Below are 15,014 nucleotides of genomic sequence, written 5' to 3'. Positions count from 1 at the left end.
CGAAATATAAATACAGAGGTCACTTCAGAAAGTATAGGTTTGGCAACTAAAGGTCAAACACATGTAACTAGGGATGCTTAAAGTAGAATATCGAATCCAATTCTGCCGTTTATTTCGGGTAATTGGAACCGATATAATTTAACGTTATACTGTCGACCGTCTCGCCTAATTGTACAAACGCGTGTGGTAAGTTGGCCTGTCGCCGCGGCGACCAATTTATAGTGCTTGCTTTAAATGTAACCTCGTAGTGCAGTGTCAGCGTTTTTTCGGGCGACCAATTACCGCGTCTCCCGATAACGTTCGTCTAATAATTAAGTGTCAAGCGTTATTGGGCGAGCGGCTAACGTGTAATGTCTGGTGTGGAGTTCGCAAATTCCCTAAATGCGTTAAGTTGCAAAAGTAACATAGCGTTGCAAAACGTGGTGCTGGCCGTCCACAAAATGCGCTATGGGGTTACTTAAGGTCAACTTTAGGCCAATATTCAGTTAAGTTATGCAGTTATGCACAACGTAATTGTCAAGAATTCGTTATGTCAATAATAACTTTGTATTCTTTGCAGTACATCATTTGACTGCATAACAGATCATGTTAGTCAAAAGAAGCACTAAGACTCAACAATGCTTTCAAAAACAGGACCGAATTGCTTAAGACTTCTGTGTGCAGTGTTGCATTTTCTCACTATTGGCAAAAATATAAGTTTTGGACACAACCTGGACAGTTAACATATTACAGTTTACAGAACGGCTTCAGATGACAGTTGTTAAGAATGCTAAACATATGGGATATTTTTTTTATAATGTACACCTGTTAGCAAATTGTTTGGGCTATTTATTGCTGTGATTGTGGGCCCTGTAGGGTAGATTAAGATTAATCCCTTCCCCAAACAAAATCGAGGATAAGTAATTTAATAAAAATATACTAGGATTCGCTATTCTGGATTCGTTATTCTAGATTCGAAACCTATTATTCTAGAATACCTTGGGATTCTACTTTGAACATCCCTACATGTAACACACAAATAAAAAAAATTGAATATGCATTCTTATTTTTTTTAAAAGCTAAATAGCAGGTGCACTTTGACCTTGGTGTATAATAAGGGTGTTTTAAATAACAGCTGAATAAATGAGAACTAAATGAAGAGCCATTTGGTTTGGGACTTCTTCAAATATGGCTGTTAAGATTACAAGTTTACGTCAAAACCAAAATTTAATACATAGCAAATCTTGAATAATAAATAATTGCAATTTGAACCTTTCACTTTTCAACTAACTAAACAGAACTCAAAAACTCAAAATACACTTTGACAAGTATGTCGGCGCTCTTTCACTATTGTACGTGAAAAGTTATGCAAAAAAAATAATAATAATAATACCGCATACCACAACGCATATTGTTTGGTTTAGGGTGCGGGTTAGCATTTGGGTGAGGGTGGGTCAAGTAATATTATGTTTATTATTATTAATAACTTGACCCACCCTCAACCAAATGCTAACCCGCACCCTAACCCAAACAATATGTGTTGTGGTATGCGGCATTTGAAGAAATTTTTTTTTTTATTAATTTTTACGTACAATAGTGAAAGAGCGCCAGTATGTCAATATGGCGAAATATTTTTGTTTAAATTTTTATAATACTTTTAATGTTGTTTACCATAAGTCAACCATAACTGGCTTAAAAGTTAAAATAAAATTTTAACCATCTTTATGTTGTTTAGTGATGTTTAAATATGTAGCATGGCTATTTAAAAAATATTATCGGTAGGTAAAGTACTTTAAAACTTTCCTACTTTTTCGCTCCAGACATTGGTGTTTAGCTAGGTTTTCGCCGTAGCCTTCGAAGAAGTTATTTAGATCTGTAGCATCATAAGTAATAATTAGTGGATAATTTGGAATTTATTGGATTGTGTATTTATCAAATATGTTACGATTTATGATTTGTCATTTTTTCACGCCTTTTACCAAACACTCGCTGTCATTCTGAGAACAGAGCATTCGGCTGTTCCACACATGAATAATGTTATATCGTGACACATACTTCCGTTATAGATAAAAGTTTTTCACCTGTGTGAACGTGTTATTGTTGCAGTTCCCGGCTGCCAAAAAGGTACCTGGTTATAAATCATTTCCGCTTTCTCGTGTCGCCTTCTCTCTTTCATGCAAACTTTCAACTTGTATATGCGAAACTTATATCAATATATATCCAGTCTTGTCTAGTCAATACAGTGAGTGGTTGTACTTGCCGGCATTAGCCGGTTTGCCCAGAATAGCCAACACAAACTGTGTGGAATTGTAATCAGACAACAGCAATACTTATTGAAGTAATAGTGAGGTTGATTGCCGAGGCAAATTAGTTTAATGAGACTTGCAATTAATAAACACGCATGCTTTAGATCGAAAACGGCTGGGGCGAAATTTTAACTATCTTTATGTTGTTCACATAGCAATTTCAAAAAAAATTTCGGTGAGGAAAGTGTTTTTAATCGATCTTAGCTTTGTTCGAATTTTTATTTTGTTAAGCACTGTTGAGAAAAGTGATTTTGCAAGTAAACCAGTAACGATTGAAAGTACAGATGATTTTTATTAAGTTAAGTAATGTTAATTTTTACTATATGGCAATTTTCAGCCAAGAATTCGTTCAGTAACATGTCTAAATTTTGTTTTAACATTTAAACCAATTATGATAGACTTATGGTAAACAGCATTAAAAATATTTCGAAAAAAATTATTTCGCCGAGATTCCCAGGTAGTTTTTTTCGGTTGTTTTCCTAGGGAAAGTCCCTCGGTATTTTATGGATAGCAGTAGGGTAGATATTTCAACATTCGCTTGGCTAGACCATACGTCATACCGTGGGAAAATATTACTTCCGGATCCTTTTGAAAAAGTCATTGTTATTTTTATCAGTTAAATAATATGCTATACTTGTCATTTTTACACGCAATTTGAGTTTTAAAAGAGTTCTTCTAACGTTCTATTAAATTTATAACATTCTTAAATGGTTTAACAAACCGTTGGTGTTTTGTGATAAGACGATGTCACGAGAGTAGCCGGTCGTCTTACTAGCTTCAAATAAACCTAATATGTTTTGCACAATGGCAGCATAACTTTCGCTTCAGATTCTCAGTTATAAATTTTTTAAAAGTTTTGTTATAGTTAAAGTTACTTACCTGTAAGTTTATTTTTAGATAAAGTATAGGAATGCCACATTGCTGTGTTCCAAAATGCAAACATAATTCAGCGAGCCGAGGAATTTCATTTTACAGATTTCCAGCAAAAACAGCAGCAAGGAAGAAATGGCTAAAAGCTATTAGGTATTTATACTAACATCGTGGTTTATCACATAGGCAACTTATATTTTTGTAGTTATTCATTGTCAGGCAGATTAAACTTTTCTACAATTTGATGTTTTGCAGACGGGAGCCCGGCGCCAATTTTACGTTAAATACGTGGACACGTATTTGTAGCTGTCGCTCCCCTAATGGAAAGCATAATGGTCCAAGTAGGTTCGATTGGATCAAAGAAAAACTAATGAGATTCAGGGACCCAGAAAAAAGAAAAAAGTCAAGAAATAGTGAAGTGAGCAGCAGCAGCAGTAGAAAGGAAGCACCAAAATTAAAAGATAACTTATTATTACTAGCAGATGCATGTGAAATGGTTCAGCAACCTGTTATTGACAGAAGTTATGGAAGCAGAGTTGGAACTCTATAAAAAGAAAAACGTTAAAATGGAAAGGCTAACACAGTCGCACTGCTTCAAATATGCAGACATTAAAACTGATAATTCCAAAATTTTATTATACACAACTTTGTCAGATCATGAAACATTTTCTCTAATAGTTAAATTAGTAGAAAGGTTTAAAATTTCTTATCGTCAAAATTGGAATGTAAAGTTAATGCCCCTTTCAGATCAAATATTACTTACTTTGATGAAGCATAAATTAAATTTGCCCCACTTGGACCTGGCCACTAGATTTAACTGCAGTAAGTCAACTGTGACAAATATATTTCAAACTATGGTTGAAGTTCTTCATATTATTTTGTTTCAAGGTTGCATGGAAAAAGATGTTCCATCAAGGCAAAAAAATCAAAAAGACTTGCCGAAGTGTTTCAATAATTTTCAAAATTGTCAGATGGTGTTAGACTGTACCGAAATCGGAGTAGCTAAATCAGAAAACCTTTCAATTGTTTAACTTATAGCAATTATAAGGGAAGAAACACTCTGAAAGGCTTGGTTGGCATAGCACCGAATGGAGTAATTACATTCGCTAGTTCTCTATATGGTGGTAACACTTCCGATAAGGCAATAACACAAGATTGTGGAGTTTTAGATATTTTTAATGTGTTACAACTGGTAGTATTCTGCCAGCTGGTGTGACTTTGAATCATCCATCATTTTTGTATAATGGCCAGTTTAGCAAACAAGAGGTAGTGCTTAACAAAGAAATCTCCAGAGCCCGCATTCATGTAGAAAGAGCCATACAAAGAGTCAAATTGTTTAGTATTTGGTCACATATTCCATATCAGTATAAGCATTTGTCCAGCAAGTTGTTTCAAGTGACGTGTTGCCTAACTAACTTTCAAACTCCAATTATTGCTGAGTGCAGAAAATAATTGTTAGCGTTTATTATAAAATACAGGCCACCTACTTGTCTATCATAATGGTGTTGTTGTTCTTTAATGTTCCTTAGTTTAACTTATTTGTTTTCTTCTCAATTTTGTCTGCTTATATATTGTTAATGTAATTAACATATGCTTCTTGACATTTTTGGCCATTTTTCTTTCCTGCTAACAAAACTAATGTATGTGAACTGTTCTTCTACATCTGGCTTGTAGGTTAACGTTCCCTGAGCATAGACATTATTTTTTTGTATTTTTACATGCAACGATTGATTAATTAACACTCATATACAATAAATATTGTTCTTTTTATCTTAAGTTTAGGAACGTATGATCTCAAAATAAAGTCATTAATCAAGCCTTCATACTTTTTTGTATTTTATAAAGCAAGTATACAAGTTACAGAATATTAATAATATGAGGAAGGTAAATAGTTTTGAAGAAATGTTTCAGTATGTTTAGATTGGATTTCCAATTACTAAACTGAATGCTTTTTTAATATTTGTTTCTTTCATTGATAGCTTATCATAGAGTATTTGTTTCTTTCATCGATAGCTTATCATAGGTTGGAGGACGTACTTTTAGTGTACAGATAAAATCCAAAATACACAAAATGTATTGCATATGCATTTTTTACAGATTAAAAGGCTGTGCTGTCACTATAATGGACAATAAGGCATGAATATACGTGAAGCTTTAATAATTGTCTGCTTTAAGCAACTCTGTTCATCTTTATAATCAAAATACTACACCTGTGCAACAACCACTAAATTTTAGTAATCTCATATCTAATGTAATGTCTAAATGTGCCTTTAAAAGTTGCACACACACTTACTGGGGCACTCTCTAGATTGTACTTTCCATCAAGTGTCTTGAATAATGAGACAGGGAATGAATTCATTCTGCAAGCAGCGAGAACCTTTCCAAAATTACTTGCAGTAACTCTAAATTCACGATATAAAAACCTGTTTGAAGTTAAAAAAAAACACAATTATTTTGGATTTGGCAGTTCCAGAAGAAAATAAATTGAAAAGTATACCACAGAGAATTGTCTTTTTGACCCTTAGTCTTTTCAAAAATATCACTTTTCTCGCTGCTAGATATTATCATCCCTCTTAATATTTCATTTGCATCACGTTTTGCACTTTCAATAACAGAACGCATTGATTTTTCTTCCTTTTGCTTAAAAAGTTTTAATGAGATGTATTACAATTTTAAATAACTGGTACTAATTCAAAGTGATTTAAAAATCTTGCTATAAAGTTGCTATTAATAAACCATTTATAAAACTGCCATTTGTTTGTAAACCTTCAGAGACTCTTCTTCCAAAATCCACCCCATTCCAGTAAATCTGCCAAGTTTGGAAAGCTCGTTCTTTAAAAATTGTGTGTCATCTGAACACACTGATCTGTCGACACCAGCTACATATTATGTATGCTGTTAGGCAAAGAAATCAACATAAAGCTACTCACACAAAGCGTAACTACCTTAACTTCATAAAATTCCGTTTTAAAATTTAGTTCTCTATGATTGACACCGTGTCAAACTGTGGTATTGTCGCCTTGTTTGGTTACAAAATCTGAGCGTAACTTGACTGACGACAAACCAAAAGGATCCGGAAGTAGTTTTTCCCACGATATGACGTCACACTAACCAAGCGAATAGTAGAACTCCAAATCCAAGCGTTTTCAGAACGCTTCCTATTGGCTGAAATTTTATGACGTAATAGGTTTTTATTAAGCGCAAATGTACTGTAGCAGACTTGGATAACTAGATAATTCTAGTTTTCTAATTCATTGAATTAGAGCAAAATTCGGCTAATTCTACTTCTAATCTAATTTGTGAATTGCTTGTTTGCTCTAATCGTAGTTCTAATCTAATTTGGATTTTTCCAAAAATGCTGCTTTGTCCATAGGCATTTTTATTCTCTCAGTTCAAACACAGAATTTCAATTAAAATTTTCTCGTTGGAACGACTTGTATGTAATTTTTATAGGCTAAAAAGCATAAAAATGCATACAAATTAGCACACACATATTTACCATTCACGTTCTTATTAGAATAAATTGTGATTAAATTAAATTGGTTGTAAAAACTAAATGTGATTCTAGTTCAAATTCTAGTTGAAATTTGATTATTTAGGAATTCAGTAATTCTAATTCTAATCTAATTTGAAAAAAAATCAAAACGATCTAATTCTAATTCTGATCTAATTTGGAAAAACTAAAATGCTCTAATTCTAATTCTAATCTAATTTTAAAAAGCTAAAATAAATCTAGTTGTCCAAGTCTGTACTGTAGTACTTGACGAAAAATAAAAAGTCGTTAAACACGCAAAACCATAAGACGCTACTTACAACATCGTTTATTGTCGTGTCGGTAAATAGGAGAAAAATAATTGGCTTATGGGTAAAGACTTTCACACCGTTTTGAAGCTTACGCTGTAAAAGAAGCGCAAAATAAAATACAAAGCCAAAACAGGCCATTACAAAAAAATTGCGTACAGTCTGCTTAAATGACCGTATGCATCTATGCTGGGTATACGTACTAAACTTAATAACTTCGTTTTGTTTATTATTTATTAAACTCGGATAGGTGTAATCTATTGTGTTGGTCTAAGTAGGCTAAATGAAGCACACAACTTTTAATGAGTTGGAACTATATTAATGTAAAAAGTCAATTTTACCCACCATCAGTGATTGTTAAACACACCTTAGGATTAGCTTTATAAACCGTAAGCCATTATCTTTACAAGACTGATTGACTTGATTGTATTTTAAGTTGGCACTTTGATGCCATGTCTACAACACTTACGATTTTTGTTTCATTTTCTGATTTTCATTAAGAACTTAATTAGCAATTTTTATGATTAAAAGTATGATTAAAGTGAAACAAATTAAGAAGGAATTTATGCTTGTGCACAGTTGGTGTGAGCTGTTTCAATCATAGTTGCCATTTTTTCAAACGACAACAAATTAAATCAAAAACATCTAGATTTATTATAAAGTTTTAGCATTTTACACTTTTTGCGAGTAAACAATAAATCTGGGGCATAAGCCGTTACAGCGTAAATTGCACAATAAACACAAAATCTCTTAGTCGGTAAATAGCCGTGCGCTCTACATATATCTTTCTAACCCATTAAGATTTGTGCTTTGGTCGATTAGAGCGAAATGAACATGAACAAGGCAATGAGTCACACGAGTTGTAGCTTTTAGCAACACGTTCAACAACAAGACGTTATTCTTTTGTCGATTAGCCAACGAACGACAGGTGTTTTGTTGTAGTCTCTTTGTCTCGTCCACGTCCTTCCGTCATTCATTGTGAAAAACATGAACTGTGAAAACATAAAAGAGAAAGGAGCAGTAAATTGTTCGAAAATACATACTATTAATGTTTTACATTGAGCAACATCACCTTATAATTTTACAATTTTTTTTTTGTTTGCACAATTCGTTCAATGTAAGTTTTTTAAACAAACGACGCATCACAAGAAAATACATTTTAAATTGCTGCTTATTCACTATTGCTTTTAACAAAGTCAGGTAATGGGCTTATCCCTAAATTCGTGTTTGGACTTGCACGAATTGAAGCATATGTGTCGCGCGTGGAGAAATCATTATGCTTTTAACGAGGAATTTTTTCGTCTCGTGTTTTGTTTTCTACCTAACTAGACGCGTTGTGCGTTCTTTGATTCAGACTTCCCTAACTAAAACCCAAAACGTACCAAATGTTAAAAAGAATTTGGAATTTTGACACAAAATTATTTCGTGCACAACAAAAACAACACATGATTCACATGTTTAACGCGTTGATTTCAAACTATTGAGCTCCAAGTACAAAAGAGTAAGCTTTTTTTTTAAATTTATTAAGAGATCTTGCGATCGGCGTTTCAACTTAAATTCGTACACAAAAAAATTATTTACGTATCTTTCGGTCGGCATATTAACTTTTATTTTTTTAATATTTTTAAAAGTATTTTCGCCTGGTTAACACGGCAGAATCAGTTATTGTGAAAACCATGTTCATCGGCAAATTGTGTTCTCCGTGATTCCGCGTGGTGATTTGTCCTCGATCGGCGGCGCTTTCTTTAGCTTGCACCGTACTTCATCAATGAAGTTCCGTATTTCAAGCAAATGCTTTGTTGATGCTATGGAGCGTCTCGTAACGTATTTTTCGACGAGATCAGTTCCTCCAAAAGCTAGCTCCTTGCAGGTCGCAATCATGACAGCAAGTGCAAAAGAAAGTTTGTTTTGGTCCAAGGCTTCGTTTGTTCAACCAAAGGTTCCGTCCTGACAACGAGCGTTGGAATGGTAGTCGTAGCGGATGATACCAGGACGCAGTATTTCTGACAATTCTTAACCTTTTTGAAACAGGTTAAAGAAAATCGCCAAGAAACAACTCGTTCAAGGTACTGCGAGAATAACCAAACGGCTAAATCGCACAACAGATGTTCTTGAACTCTTCTTTCCGCCTTAGGGTAACCCAGATAAACGCGGTTTAACCCTCAATTTAACGCTTAATGGTAGCGAAAAATTGCTATAGTAACTGGTGTTCGGAGACACGTCGGGTTGCCAATATTTAACTAAACAGCAGAACGCTGTAAACAGCACAGCGCTGTCAACAGCACAACGCTGTCAACAGCACAACGCTGTCAACAGCACCGGACGATGACTGGGAAGAAGTTTTTTTACAAGCGGATAGCGGCCTTAAGTAGCCACAGATAATCGAACTGCTGACCGCCGAGATAATCGCGGAACAGCACATTTAGCATTTACACTTTGGTGCGAGTAAACAATAAATCTGGGGCATAAGCCGTTACAGCGTAAATTGCACAATAAACACAAAATCTCTTAGTCGGTAAATAGCCGTGCGCTCTACAAATGCACTTACTTTACCGTTTGGTTACTGTAGTGTTTTATAATGTGCCGGTTACCATTTCGTGTCGTCTGTTACATGAACTGTTGTGTACATAATGATTCTACCTAGCGTGTGCTGAAGTTGTGCGGCGTAATTGACAGCAGCGTAATAAATCCGTTTGAATCCCTAAAAGCGTGAGTGAGACGCTACATTTGGCGACGAGGATCTGTTTTTCATTCATTTAATCAACATTTGGGTTGATTGTGGAACTTTCGGAAGGTAATGGAAGGGAATCCTGCCCTCGTGGGAATGTAAAACAGTGATGTTGGTGCACTGAAACCGTTCGATGTTCAAGACGATGCACATGGTTTGTCTCAACGCTGGAAGCGTTGGAAACGAGCTTTCAATCTATTCTTGGTGGGAAAGGGAATCACGAGTAGCGCTCAGAAAAAGGCACTGTTGCTACATACTGCAGGTATGAATGTGCAGGAAATTTACTATACATTAGTAAACGAGGAAGATGACAATAAGACCTATGATGAAACTTTAACTGTTTTAAATGAGTATTTTATGCCAAAGTGCAACATACCTTTTGAAAGACACTTGTTTCGTCAATTGCATCAAACAAATGACGAATCAGTTGATCAGTTTGTATGTCGACTAAGGCAAAGTGCAGCTACTTGTAATTTTGGAAATGAGACAGATGACCAAATTCGTGATCAAGTAATTGATAAATGTCACTCAAATGCACTACGTAGAAAGTTTCTGGAGAGAGATACACTTACCCTTAAAGATGTGTTGTCAATGTCCAAAGCATTTGAAGCTGTGAATTCTCAAGCAAAAGTGATGGAGGAAAGCCAGACAGTCAACTACATTGAAAAGCCTGGAAAACGTCAGGTTGCTTCAACATCAAGAAAAGAAGTAAAAACCTGTTTTGCTTGTGGTCAAAAGGGACATTTTAAGAAAGATATGATATGTCCAGCTAGAAAAAAAGCTTGTGCTAAATGTGGTAGAGTTGGACACTTTAAATCAAAGTGTTGGTCCAATGGTTTCCAGCCATCAAAATATAATGGTGAAGAGGGACATCGTCTTTTTGAAAGGCGTTCCAATAATAACACTGTACAAAATGGAATAGAGAAAGAAGATGGTGATGGATTTGTTTTTGGTCTAAAACCTCTAACAGAGTTTTATACAGTGACACTGGTAATTGGTGGTGTTACCTTGCCAAATATTTTGATTGATTCAGGGGCGTCAGCAAATATTGTTGACAAGGATACATGGGAATGGCTAAAGAAGCAGAAAATTAAAGCAGAAACCAGAAAGTCTGCCAAGACGTTGTATGCATATGGCAGTAAAGGGCCTCTTGCTACTTTAGGAACTTTTACAGCCCAGGTGAAATCTAAAGACAGTCTTCAAGAGTGCAAGGCAGATTTTATTGTCACAGAAAAAAAAGGTCACACCTTGCTTGGAAAGCATACTGCAGAAGTGTTAGGATTACTACACTTGGGGCCAAGTTGTGTGAACTCTGTGTATGATGATGTTTTGTCCAGATTTCCAAAACTGTTTTCTGGAATTGGTTTGTTGAAGGAATACAAGTTGAAGTTGCACATCAATGATAAAGTTAAACCTGTGGCACAGCCTGTGAGAAGAATTCCATTTCAGCTGAGAGAAAAAGTGGAATTAAAATTAGAAGAGCTGTTAAAGGGGGGGGATAATCGAGGAAGCACCTGAAGGGCCTACTGGTTGGATTTCTCCATTGGTGGTAATTCCTAAACCTGATGGTGACATTAGAGTGTGTGTGGATATGCGACAGGCTAATACAGCTATTGTAAGGGAAAGACACCCAATACCCACAGTGGAAGAGTTGCTGTATGAACTTAATGGAAGTACTGTTTTCAGTAAATTGGACTTGAAGTGGGGATTTCATCAAATTTTACTTGATGAACACAGTAGGCATATCACCACATTTATCACACACAAGGGATTGTACAGGTACACTAGACTAATGTTTGGTCTAAACTCTGCCCCAGAGAAATATCAGAAGATTATATGGGATATCTTGAAGGGATGTCAAGGAACTGCAAACATTGCAGATGATGTTATTATACATGGGCGTACAAGAAAAGAGCATGATCAGAGGTTGTATGCTGTGTTGGATAAAATGTCTCGTTGTGGTTTGACACTGAATGCTAAAAAGTGCAAATTTCGTATGGCTAAACTTACTTTTTTTGGCCATGATTTAAGCAAGCAAGGGATTAATCCAAGTGAAGAGAAAATAGCAGCAATCAAGAATGCTGAACCTCCCAAAACTGCCAGTGAAGCAAGATCATTTATGGGTTTGGTGCAATATTCTGCACGATTTATCCCGAATTTGTCTTCAATTGCAAGACCCATTTTGGATTTAACAAAGAAAAGTGTCAAGTTTACATGGGGCAAGGCCCAGGACATTGCATTTGTAAGACTAAAGGATTTAATTGCCAAAGCAGACACCCTTGCCTATTTTCGCAATGACTGCACAACAAGAGTAATTGCAGATGCTTCTCCATATGGATTGGGTGCAGTTTTGACTCAGTGGCAATGTGGTCAATGGAGGGTTATATCTTATGCATCAAGGAGTCTTACTGATGTGGAAAGAAGATACAGCCAAACAGAACGAGAGGCATTGGCTTTAGTTTGGGCTTGTGAGCGGTTTAATTTGTATTTGTTCGGAAAAAAGTTTGAATTAGAGACTGACCATAAACCACTTCAGTTTATTTACTCAAAGTCATCAAAGCTTCCAGCACGTATTGAACGTTGGGTGCTAAGACTGCAAGGGTATGATTTTAAAGTTGTGTACAGACCAGGCAAAAGTAATATTGCCGATGCGTTGTCCAGGCTTAATTTAGCATGCTGTATTGACAACAGTGTTTCTGAAGACTTTATTGGTCAAGTTGTGGAATACAGTACACCTGTTGCTATGTCATCAAAAGAAGTGGAAAGAGAATCCGAAAAAGATGAAGAACTAAGAGTGGTTAGACATTGTGTAAAAACAGGTGATTGGTCAAAATGTGTTAATCCAAGCTATCTACATGTGAAAAATGAACTTAGTATATATGGAAACCTGATACTTAGAGGCACTAGACTTGTAATTCCTGGTAGTTTGCGTCAAGCTGTGCTGAAACTTGCTCATGAGGGACACCAGGGTATTGTAAAAACAAAGAACAGGCTTCGTTGTAAAGTTTGGTGGCCAAAGATGGATAGAGATGCAGAAACCCTGTGTAAGAAATGTCATGGATGCCAAGTAACTAGTGAGTACAGCAGACCAGAACCAATTGCAAGAGTCCTACCTCCAAGTCAACCATGGCAGGATTGTGCAGCTGATATACTGGGACCTTTACCAAGTGGAGACAACATATTTGTTGTTGTGGATTATTATAGCAGGTTCTATGAAGTGGTAATTATGAGGTCAATTACAAGTTCCTGTGTAATACAAGCGCTAAGCAAAATGTTTGCACGATTCGGTATGCCTTACTCACTTCGGACTGATAATGGCCCACAGTTCATTTCTAAGGAATTTGAAGATTTTCTAAAAGAAAATGGTGTTGAACATGTCCATACAACTCCACTTTGGCCTCAGGCTAATGGAGAAGTGGAGAGGCAAAACAGAACTTTAATGAAGGCAATCCGTGTGGCTCATTCGGAACACAAAGATTGGAAGGCTGAGATGGACAAATTTTTAATGGCGTACAGATCAACACCACAGTCATCAACTGGAGCTTCTCCATATTATTTAATGTTTGGTCGTGAAATGCGAACAAAGCTTCCGGAGCTTTGTCAAGAACCAAGGGTGACCGAAGAGGAGTTTCATGACAGGGACTGGAGCAACAAGCTAAAAGGAAAACTATACACTGACGAGAAAAGAAGAGCAATTTCCTCTGGAATAAAAGTTGGTGATCAAGTTTTGGTGAAGCAGCCCAAAACCAACAAGCTTTCTACCAATTTTGATCCGGAACCTAAAATAGTTGTCGGCGAAGAAAGTGGCCAAGTTACAATTCAGAATGAGGAGGGTGTGGAAATGAAAAGAAATTCATCATTTCTGCGAAAGTATGTCAATGACGAAAGTGAATCAGAGGATGTTCCCCATGTACCACCATTGGTCGACGTGGAAGGCTCTTCCCCGAATTCTGATAGGCCTGATGGAACACGAAGTCGCTCTGGGCGACAAATTGTAACGCCAGTGCGGTTTCGTGATTTTGTGTAATATTGTCATGTACTTGAGTTTAATTTCTTTGTCGTGATGTTTAAAGTAAAAGGGGAGGGATGTAGTGTTTTATAATGTGCCGGTTACCATTTCGTGTCGTCTGTTACATGAACTGTTGTGTACATAATGATTCTACCTAGCGTGTGCTGAAGTTGTGCGGCGTAATTGACAGCAGCGTAATAAATCCGTTTGAATCCCTAAAAGCGTGAGTGAGACGCTACAGTTACGACCTAAAAGGGTGCAAACTAAACTATGCTGTTCTTGTATATATAATATTTATTTTGTGTTCTAATGCATTTTATTTCAACTTTCTTAATTTGATAGGTATTTCTATTGTTATAACTAACTAGGTTTAACATGCTATGAATAGTCTTTTAGATTATCTTCAATGGAGTTGTAAATGTAACAGAAGGCAGCAGGCAATGTGGTATGGTTGTTCCTTAACCCGTTCCCATGGAGCCCTATGTAGCTCAGTTGGAATAGTGACTGTTCCTGTTGAGCCAAGATCTTGGATGCAATGTCATGGCTAGATGTTGCTTGCATCACAGCCTGAATTACTGAAACTGATTTTAAATGAATTATTTCAAATATTACAGTTTAATTTTAATCATATTAATTGCAAATTCACATAAGCCGGAGAATGTGTATGCAAAGTTCAAAGTCATTTTTATTTAATCTGTGCAGTGTTTTTTGTGATTTTTTCTGTTTTTATTAGCCGGAGAATGTGTATGCATAGTTCAAAGTCATTTTTATTTAATCTGTGCAGTGTTTTTTGTGATTTTTTCTGTTTTTTTAATACGTAAGTCTCCTTATCTAGTGTTGTAAATTTTTGGTTTAATAAAGAAAGCATGATCAATGCATCTGTTAGGTATGTGCCATTTAAAGCAACAAATACATTTTTGTGAAAACAGTTGTTTCTAGAATATATATAATGATATATCCAAGGGTACTGTAAGAATGTTGTCTAAAATGAGATATCATGATTAATACTTATAACATTGGTAAAAATAAATTATGTTAACAGTACATTAGATTTATTTATTGTCTAATATCTTCCAAAGACTTATTTAAATAGTATCAAAAAATGTGCTTCAACATGTAGGCATAAATTAAAAGAGCCTCGTTAGAAATCCCACCACAATGCATATTATTTGGGTTAGGGACTGGTTTAGGTTTTGGGTTGGTTAAACATTATTATTAAATATAATAATACTTGACCCACGTGAGCCCAAACGCTAACACGAATAATGTTAGCAATATAAGCCCTCGGACGAAAATGTTGTTCTACAGCATTGTAGCCGCT

General features: G+C 35.7%; 1 pseudogene; it reads left to right on the top strand.

Annotated features, from left to right (window-relative positions):
• Nucleotides 1-9,780: 9,780 nt before the first annotated feature.
• LOC146166823 (uncharacterized) lies at nt 9,781-10,846 on the top strand (annotated as a pseudogene).
• The last annotated feature ends 4,168 nt before the right edge of the window (nt 10,847-15,014 follow it).

The sequence above is a fragment of the Ascidiella aspersa genome, chromosome 1 (assembly GCF_963924565.1).
Source record: "Ascidiella aspersa chromosome 1, kaAscAspe10.2, whole genome shotgun sequence".
Lineage (NCBI taxonomy): Eukaryota > Metazoa > Chordata > Ascidiacea > Phlebobranchia > Ascidiidae > Ascidiella > Ascidiella aspersa.
Note: the sequence above shows the minus strand (reverse complement) of the source record. Positions and strands in the feature narration are given on the sequence as shown.